This window comes from Chrysochloris asiatica, unplaced genomic scaffold (assembly GCF_000296735.1).
Source record: "Chrysochloris asiatica unplaced genomic scaffold, ChrAsi1.0 scaffold00011, whole genome shotgun sequence".
Classification (NCBI taxonomy): Eukaryota; Metazoa; Chordata; class Mammalia; order Afrosoricida; family Chrysochloridae; genus Chrysochloris; species Chrysochloris asiatica.
In genome coordinates, this window is record NW_006408529.1 from 27,581,813 (window position 1) to 27,591,167 (window position 9,355).

Below are 9,355 nucleotides of genomic sequence, written 5' to 3' on the forward strand. Positions count from 1 at the left end.
CTTGAATTTCTAGCAATTCCCTGTCAAGGTATTGCTGCAACAGTTTTTAAATTATCTTCAGCAAAATTTTACTTGCATGTGATATTAATGATAGTGTTTGATAATTTCATCAGTCCTTTGGGCTACCGTTCTTTGAAATGGGCACAAATATGGATATCCTCCAATTTACTGGCCAGATAAAAGTCTTCCAAATATTTTGGAAGGGCATCCAAACACCAATTTGTTGAAACATTTCAATTTGTATCCGTCAATTCATGGAGCTTTGTTTTTCTCCAAAGCCTTCATGCAGCTTGAATTGTTTCCTTGAATACCATCAGTGCCTGGTTATATGATACTTCTTGAAATGATTGAATACCAATCAAGTCTTTTTGGTACAATGACTGTGTATTCTTTCCTTCTTAATTTGATGCTTCCTGGTTCATTCAATATATTGCCCATGTTGTTGTTGTTGTTCTTGTGAAGTGCTGTAGAGTTGATTGTGATTCATAGTAGTCCCATATAGTCCATCACTCCTTCTTCCTAGTCTGTCTTCATCTGGAAGCTCAGCTGAAACCTGTCCACTGTAGGTGACCCTGCTGGTATTTAAAATAACCGTGGCATGGCTTCCAGAATCACAGAAACATGCAAGTCACCACAGTACAACAAACTGACAGAGTAGTGGCAGAACCAACTAAATGGCATCTAACAACAACATTGATGGGCCGTATTTTCTTTTCCTTTCTGCCATTCTGTCTTTTGACTAGTGCATTTAATCCATTTACATTCAGTATAATTATTTATATTTGTTAATTTACTACTGTTGTTTTGTTGTGCTTTGTGTGTGTATGTGTATGATTCTTATTATTTCTTTGTTTCATATGCTTTTCTGTACTCAGTTGTGTTATAGATTTTCTTTTTATTCCCTTTGTTCCTTTTGATTTTTTGTTTACAGAGACTTTATGATATATTTCTTGTTTGTTGTTGTTGAAGTTTGTTTTCTTTGTAGTAAACCTGAAATTTACTTCATCTCCCGTTAAGTTTAAAACAATATGTTCTACCTCTCTGTAAGGAATTTCTATAACTATGCTATTTATTTCCTTTCTTAAAGTTCATTAATAGACTGACATATCCAGTATCTCTGTTTGCAGTTTTGTGACTTTATTTTTTTAATTCTTTATTATATGTTGGTTTTCAAGTGGTGTGCCATGTATCTTAATCTCGGGGTGTTATCTGACATTGCTGCTCTTTTGTTCAAAAGATACCCTTTACTATTTCTTGTATGATTGGTATGTTTGCTATAACTTTCCTTAATTCCTATTTAGCTGGAAATACCCTAATTTTGCCATCATATTTGTGGGACAAAATTGTATATGAAATTATTGTTAGGCAAATTTTTCCTTCAGGGTTTTATAACAGAGACATTTTAAACTTCATAGAAACATTAGATTATCTTTTAATTCGATTTTTCCTTGAACTTTTGAATTTTCTTTGTATATGTCATCCCATTGCCTACTTGTCTGCATGGTTTCTGCTGGAAAATAAAAGCTTAGTCTGATTGGTTCCCCAGGGTACATAACACTTTACTTTTCTTGAGATGCTCTAAGATTTTGGGAGGTCCTTGTTTTTGGAAAGTTTGATCATGATAAGTCTCAGTGAATTTCTTTTGGGGTCTATCTATGTAGGTTTATTGAGCTTCTTGGATGGATATCTTCTTGTCTTTTATGTTCTGGGATTCCCATCTGCCATAACTATTCCTCTTGATAGTGTACCTCTTAACTCTTAGACTTCCTTCATTTTTCTTCATTAACTTTTTTCTGATTATTTCTCAAACAGAGATTAATGAATTTGTGCTCTATTTCACTGATTCACATTTCCATTTATTCAATTATACTTTTTGTCCTTTCAATGCATTAACTGTTTCTGAAATGTTAATGCTAATACTAGATTTCTAGTTGCTGTTTTTGTATCATTTCTAATAGTTTATTTTTATTATTTTGTTTTTCTGATTTTCCCAAATGTTCATAGATTCTTCTTGTGCTTTCTTTAATCTATTTCTTGATCTCCTTGAGGGTCTTCTCAATAAGTCTTTTGAACTCCTTATCAGGTTGTTCCATTATCATTTCTTCCACAAAAGATTTCCTGATTCTTTAGTTTCGTCACTTGCTGAAGGAATCTTGCCCTGCTTTTTTAGGTAATTTGCCTGTTGTTTCTGAGATCTTATAGTGTTAATTTATTTGTTGTATTTTTTTATGTCTTTATTTTTGGTCATGCTTTGTTTTCATGTATCCAGGTAGCCAGAATGACCATACTACTGTGGTAGCTAGTTGGGCCACCTTGGAGCACTTGCCACCTGTTTCCAGATTGGTGTGGTTAGGGCTAAGTGTGTGAGGTCAGATTCATTGGTCTAGTAGAGCCACTGAGGATGGGTTAGCAGGTGTTGGTTACTATGAGTCCAGTGATGCAGGAGCAGGCAGTGGCACTCACTGAGTAGCTGAGTTGACAGGTGTGGTAGGTGTGGCTGGTTAGTTGGGCCACAGCCACTGCCTCCTACTGGACGTGTGGACTGAGTGGAAGACAGGTGCATATACAGTTATGAAGCCACTGTCTATCAAAAGACGAGAGCGGGAGTAGTCGGTGAGTGGCAGACCAGTATTCATGCAACCATGCACTCACCACACTTTTCTAGAGTGAGTAGAGGGGCTGAACAGAGAGGGAGAGGGAATGGAACTTTCATGAATGTGGAGCTGCACTGCTGTTGCCTCACTGGGTTGGGGAGGTAGCTCTACTCCTTCTGAACAGTTCCTACCTCACCTTTTCGCATATTCAATCAAGCATAGATGGAAGGCGAACTTACAAGCTCTCTATAATCATGATACCAAACATTTCCATCACACATGCGCATATAGCCTTAGGCCTCTGATTGGTAGAGTGGATCAAGTAGGCTGTAGCCCCCTTATGAGTCATCTTGTGTACCCAGTCTGGCTTGTGCCCCAGGTAACCCCAATAGCAGCTTTTCTCCTCCCAGTTGTAGCACAACATCTCTCATGTTCCTTTCAACCATTACAGTAAACAACAATTAGTGTAACCATCTAAGAATCAACAGTTTAATTTCCTGTGCCACTTCATTCTTTCTTTTACAAAAATCTCATGTTTCTATGAGTCTTGAGCCATTGTAATGAAATTCACTTCTGACACTAACTGCTGGAAAATGTTTCAGGTGGCAGCATCATCTGACCTCCTCTGACTTCACAAAGGGGAAGAGAATCAAACTTATCAGCCTAGGCCAATTCCTATGAGACAGGGGTCAGACATGCCTACACCCTCTAACCTACCTCCCGGTTCTGACACTAACCATCTCTCCCACATCACTCTATTTCTCAGCTAGGTTCAATATTGTATTGAAATGGCCACACAAAATTCAGACAATGCTCCCAATTACAGGATTTATTGGGGAAGTTAACAGGTTACAATTCAGGATCAGAAATGTTCCAGGCAGTTCTTCCAATCTGGATAGCCTCTTCTCAGGTATTTCTGTAGGCAGGTCTTTCTGTCAGCCAACTGCCTCTTGGCTTATCCTCTGTCCTGCTCAGGCAATATTGCCAAGCTCTTTTAACACTGCCGATAAATGCCCAAGGGCTCTCCATTCTATTATAAGCCTCAACCCAAAGGCACTCAACTCTAGCTCCTTGGGTCAGCAAGTTTAGCTCCTCTAAGTAAGTGCCTGAAGGAGCCATGTTACACAAGCAAGCATCCTTTCTGAAGGCACTCAGTTTTACTTCCTCCATAGGCCAGAAAGTTCACCACTCTGCCTCATTCTCTTGTTCTTGATTTTTCTGCTGCTGCTCCTCTGTCACTTCTCTTATGTCACAACTTTTTGTCTCCTGGGTTGATGAGATTCCACATACCAGGGTACCAGGGTACAAAAGATGTTTTCCACTCCTGATTCTTCTTTCTTCATGGTAATCATTGTCACTCCCCCTTCCCCAATTCCTGCTTCTGAAATGGCTCTTTTTATACCTATGTTAGAGCTCCAAGTTTTCACAGTCACAATTAGCTTTATTAACGATCACTTACAACTGAATCATGTCACCATCCCCTCCCATCCTGCCCAGACCTATCAGGAAAAAGTAATTTGGTGGGAGTTACAATGGCTATCGATAGAAGACCCATATTAAATTATTCACAGCAAGACAGCTACTATGTAACAAGGGGAATGGGGATCATGTCCCTCTGCTAATTGGGTGAGGCTACTCCCATTGGCTGCAGCCAACAATCAGGACCTTATTTTACTCCAGGTATGTTTGAGAAGAATATTTAAAGTACCAAGGACTGCTAGAAGAACAAACAAATCTGTGTTGGGAAAAGTACAACCAGAATGTTCCTTAGAAGCCAGGATAGTTAAACATTGTCTCTCATACTTCTGACATATATTATCAGGAGGGATCAGTCTCCAGAGAAAGACATCATACTTGGCAAAGTGGAGGGTCATTGAAAACAAGGAAGAGCCCCAGCCAGCGAGACGGTTTGGCACAGTGGCAGCAACAATGGACTCAAGCATAATAAATGTGAGGGTGGTGCAGGATCAGGAAGTGTTTTGTTCTATTGTGCATAGGGCATATGAGTCAGAACTGACTCAATGACACCTAACATCAACATGTCTGCACAGTTAATCTATATCTGTTGGGAATTCTCGGAAGTTGCCTTCTTTGGTTCTCACCTGGACTTGTTGCTATTGTTATTGTCTCAAGAGGACCATACTGCCAACAGGCTGGCAGCGCCTCACTGCTCCATCTCTTCTTGTGTACTGCTTTCAGTCAGTTACTTCTTCCCATCAGTGTTTGATCTAGCATTTTATCTTCTCATCTAATGCTCAGCATTCCAGAATTTTCTTCTGTGTCTGTTTCACTTAGTGTGTCAGGTCTTTGCAGAAGAAGAATGGCATCATGCGTCTAACCAAGCTGACATTTTGGCCAGAAGTTGAGACATTTTTTTAAAGAACATATTTCTGGTCTTTATTCTCACCTACAGTCCTAGTGTGGTGCTATAGGATAAGCACTTGGCCTCAAGGTCAGTTGGAGCCACAAGGTCAGTGGTTCAAACTCACCAGCCACTCCTCAGAAACCTTATACAGGGTCACTATGAGTTGGAATCAACTCAACAGCACTTAACAACAACAACAAACTCAGAAAGGAGTCCTGGTGGTCTAATGGGTTAAGATTTGAGCTGCTAACCACAGGTCAGCAGCTTGAATCCACCAACCACTCTGCAAGAGAAAGAAGGCTCTTTCTGCTCCCATAAAGATTTACAACCTTAGAAACACTTGAAAGCACACTGCCGCTGCCACCACCACAGTGTCAGAATGCACAGTGGTGGGAAATTTTGGTTTTAAAGATTTCTTAGTAATGTAGATGACCATCCAAGTTGGACAAACACTACACAATCACAATGATCTCTTTCCAGTATGTGATTTTATGATCAGGGGAATTCAAATTAGCTACCATTAACTGAAGCTGTCAAAGACTTCATTTTGCTTGAATCCACAATCAATACTCATGGAAGCAGCAGTTAGAAAATCAACCATGGTCAGATGGGAGAGTGGCTCTCGCTGCCAGAGGGAGCCAGGAAGGGCGGAAGTATGCTGGCCTGTTGTCTTGGGCCTCAGACAAGTCTGTGCAGTGCTGTGCGGGCCAGCTGGCCTGCTGCTGTGGTTCTGCCTGCTGCTCTTTGTGCTGTGTGGCCTTTGCCCCAAGTTCCGACAGTCCCGCGGCACCCGTTTCATGTACGCACTCGACTTCATCCTCGTTGCCGTTCTGTGCTGCATCATGATGTCAGAAACCGTGGTCCACAAGATGAGAGAGCATATTCCTTTTTTGCAGATATTTGTAAAGGCCTTAAAGCTGGGGACAACTGAGAGAAGCTGGTAGGATACTCAGCTTACAGGGTCTGTTTTGGAATGGCGTGTTTCTTCTTTATTTTCTCCTTACTGACCCTCAAAATCAACAATAGCAAAGGTTGCCGAGCTCATATTCATAATGGCTTTTGGTTTAAACTTCTGCTGTTGGTGGCCCAGTGCTCAGGAGCTTTCTTCATCCCGGATCAGGAGACCTTTCTGAATGCCTGGCGCTACAGTGGGAGCCATAGAAAGTTTCATCTTTATAGGCATCCAGCTCAAGTTGCTCGTGGAGTTTGCTCATAAATGGAACAAGAACTGGACCGCTGGAACATCGACTAACAAGCTCTGGTACGCCTGTCTGGCCCTGGTGACCCTCATCACGTATTCCATTGCCGCAGGAGGCTTGATTTTGATGGCAGTGTTTTATATATATACACAGAGAGAAGGCTGCATGGAAAACAAAATTCTCCTCGGAGTAAATGAAGGTCTGTGCCTGCTGATCTCATTGGTGGCCATCTCACCCTGCGTCCAAAATCCACAGCCACACTCTGGTTGTTGCAGTCTGAGCTCATAAAATGCTATGTAAAGTACCTCGCTTTTTCAGCTCTTTCCAGCAAACCTGTAGAATTTGTTCTGGATGAGCATGGGAAGAATGTTACAGTCTGTGTGCCTAACTTGGATCAGGACCTATACAGAGATGAGAATTTGGTTATTGGACTGGACACCACTCTTCTTATTGTGTGTATCTTATATTCATGTTTGACATCAATAAGAAGATGGAATTCTGATGCTCTGCAAGGGTGATATGCAGCTACAGAACTAGAGGTAGCTCAGTGTTGTTTCTGCTTCCCTTCCTTACAAAGAGGATGCTGAAAAGCAGCAGAATCTGAAAGAAGGATCACGGGGCATTTATGATGAGAAGAGGGGCACAATCTATAATTACCGTTATCTCTACTTCATCTTTTTCCTGGCATCCCTCTATGTGATGATGACAGTTACCAGCTGGTTCAACTATGAATGTACCAACATAGAAACCTTCTTCAGTGAGAGCTGGTCCATCTTCTAGGTCAAGGTGGCCTCCCGCTGGATGTGTGTGCTGCTGTATCTCTGGAAACTGGTCACTCCCCTCTGCTGACCCTCTCGACAGTTCTCTGTCTGAGGAGCTGAACACGCATCCCAGGTGTTTACACAGTGAATGTTTCCCTCTGGAAGTTGACAGACAGAACTGGCTTGAGTGGGTCTGAACAAGTTTTCAGAAAAAAAACAAAAACAAAAACAAAAAAACCCTGCCGATTACTTTCTTAATTATGAAATTGAAAAAGAAATGACCAGTTTTTCCCAAAACAATTTTCGATCATACTGATCATGGCTGATATATGTTGTATATCTTACCCTAGATACTGGAATACTAGTTAAGTTAATAATTTCCATGTGTGTGTTTTACCAAAACAAGTTTTGGGGCCTCTCATCTTTTCATAAGGAGAAAAGCCTGTGTTGTGTGACATATCATTTTTCATTCTTAGAACAGAAAAGATGCCAAATTCTTGAGCCTCCTCTGGCAGAATGCAGACCCATCTCAAAGCACCCTGTTTTTGGTTTGGAGCCTGTGGGTTCTGAAGGCAGCCTCCTGCTTACAGCTCTCTGATATTTATAGGGTCAAGGAAGCAGCATCTGCTTTTAAACCCCTTCCTTAGTGCAGTTTCCTCATGCTCTCCAAATGCTCTTCTTGGAAGTTGTGATGCTGGAAATCACAGACTTTAATTTGCCCTTGCCCTTCCCAGAGGCATCCTAGTCTTTTCTTTACATCTTCATTTAAATGTGAAAAAGCACAATTTGTCATTATCCCCAAGTGGAACCTCCTGCCCCTATATATCAGAGTTACGGCAAGAATTATGGCTGATTTGTGTTGTCTGTCACATGGCTCCAGAACAATATTCATGTTGTTTTCTTCGGAAGGCTGTACCCCTTAACTGTTAGTACTGTTGATAATAATTATAGTCTTAAGGACCTTAATGGAAAGTCTCATCTTGACTGAAGCCTGCTGCACCTCCTAAGGTCAGTTACTCAGTTTTCACTCCTCCTTGAGGCCTTTGGAATGATAAAAGCCCAGGGCTGAATTGTGACCACACTGTTAGCATCCATTAGTTTTCTAGGAGTAGAGTTTCTGAAGTGAGGATCCCTGATGCAAGCACCCCAAATAGAGCTGACCAGGTAAGACCTACTGTGCAAGGTGAGGAAGTGACCAAATATATTTAGAATAAAAACTTGGGGACAAGGGTGAGTATTTGATAAGCCATGAACAATACCCACAGAAATATCAAAAACACATGCATGGGAAGTAATTGTTTATATAAGATTATAGCTCAAGAAGATGTCCAGTTTTCAGTGTTGATGTTCTTAGGGAAGAGGTTTATTCAGTGGAAAGTCCACAAAAGATACCAATCAATGGAGCCATGATAGGGACCCTCCTGTCAATATTTCATGTAGGAAAGGGTGCTGTAGAGTTCTGGCAAAGAGCATTTGAGAATAAGACTTCACCTGGCTTTCGATACCATACTTTATGAATTGGGCAGAATTGAGTTCCATAAAGCTGGACTCCAGAGTGTCAAAAGACTGGAGTGGGAGATTCTTGAAATTCTTGATTACGAATCGGCCTGCTAAGCTCAGGGTTGGCAGTTCGAAACTGCCAGCTGTTCTACAGAAGAAAAATGAAGCTTTCTACTCCTATAAAGATTTGCAGCCTCGGAAACCCTGTACAGGGTCACTATACGGAACCAACTCCACAGTACTTAACAACAACAGTTCACTCTACAGTACTTAACAACAACATCAATTCACTTCTTTGCCCTCCTCCCAAGAGAAAAAAAAAAAAAAAAGAGGAACGGGCTGAGGAGACAAATACAATGGATGAATTCTGCCAGGAACTTGCCTTATACATAGTATTTGGGATTCCATTTTTTTTAAAGACATTCAATCTGTGAGAAAGAGAACCTTGTTTTCTATAACAATTTTTTAGGGCAGGAGCACTTTGTGCTCTACCTCTAAAGATCCATGTGAAGCCACAAAATGAATGTCCCCATATTAAACTCTTGAGACCCTAAGGAAGCCAGGGGGAGAGGGTGCGTGTGGGCTATGCAGGCATGTTGTTGTGTTGTTGTTAAGTGCTGTCGAGTCAGTTCCAACCTATAGTGACCCTATAAACTATAGGTTATAATCTATAGTTTCCAAGGAGCAGCTGGTGAGCTTAAAGCGCGGACATTGAAGTTCAAATGGCTTTGCAGTCTGGCACATTAGCCCACAGCACCACACCAGGACTCCATATATAGGGTGGTTTATATAGCAGGCCCTGTGGGGGGTCACCTGTCACACTGAGCAAGTTTAGGAAACACCATGGGAAAAACAGCGATAAGAACTGAGATACTAGTTTCAGTATGTTCTCCACCAGTTGAGGTATAGTTGTTTGTTGTTGTTGTTGTTGTTGTT

General features: G+C 41.2%; 1 pseudogene; it reads left to right on the top strand.

Moving 5' to 3' along the window:
* Positions 1–5,658: 5,658 nt before the first annotated feature.
* On the top strand, positions 5,659–7,031 carry LOC102834351 (annotated as a pseudogene).
* The last annotated feature ends 2,324 nt before the right edge of the window (positions 7,032–9,355 follow it).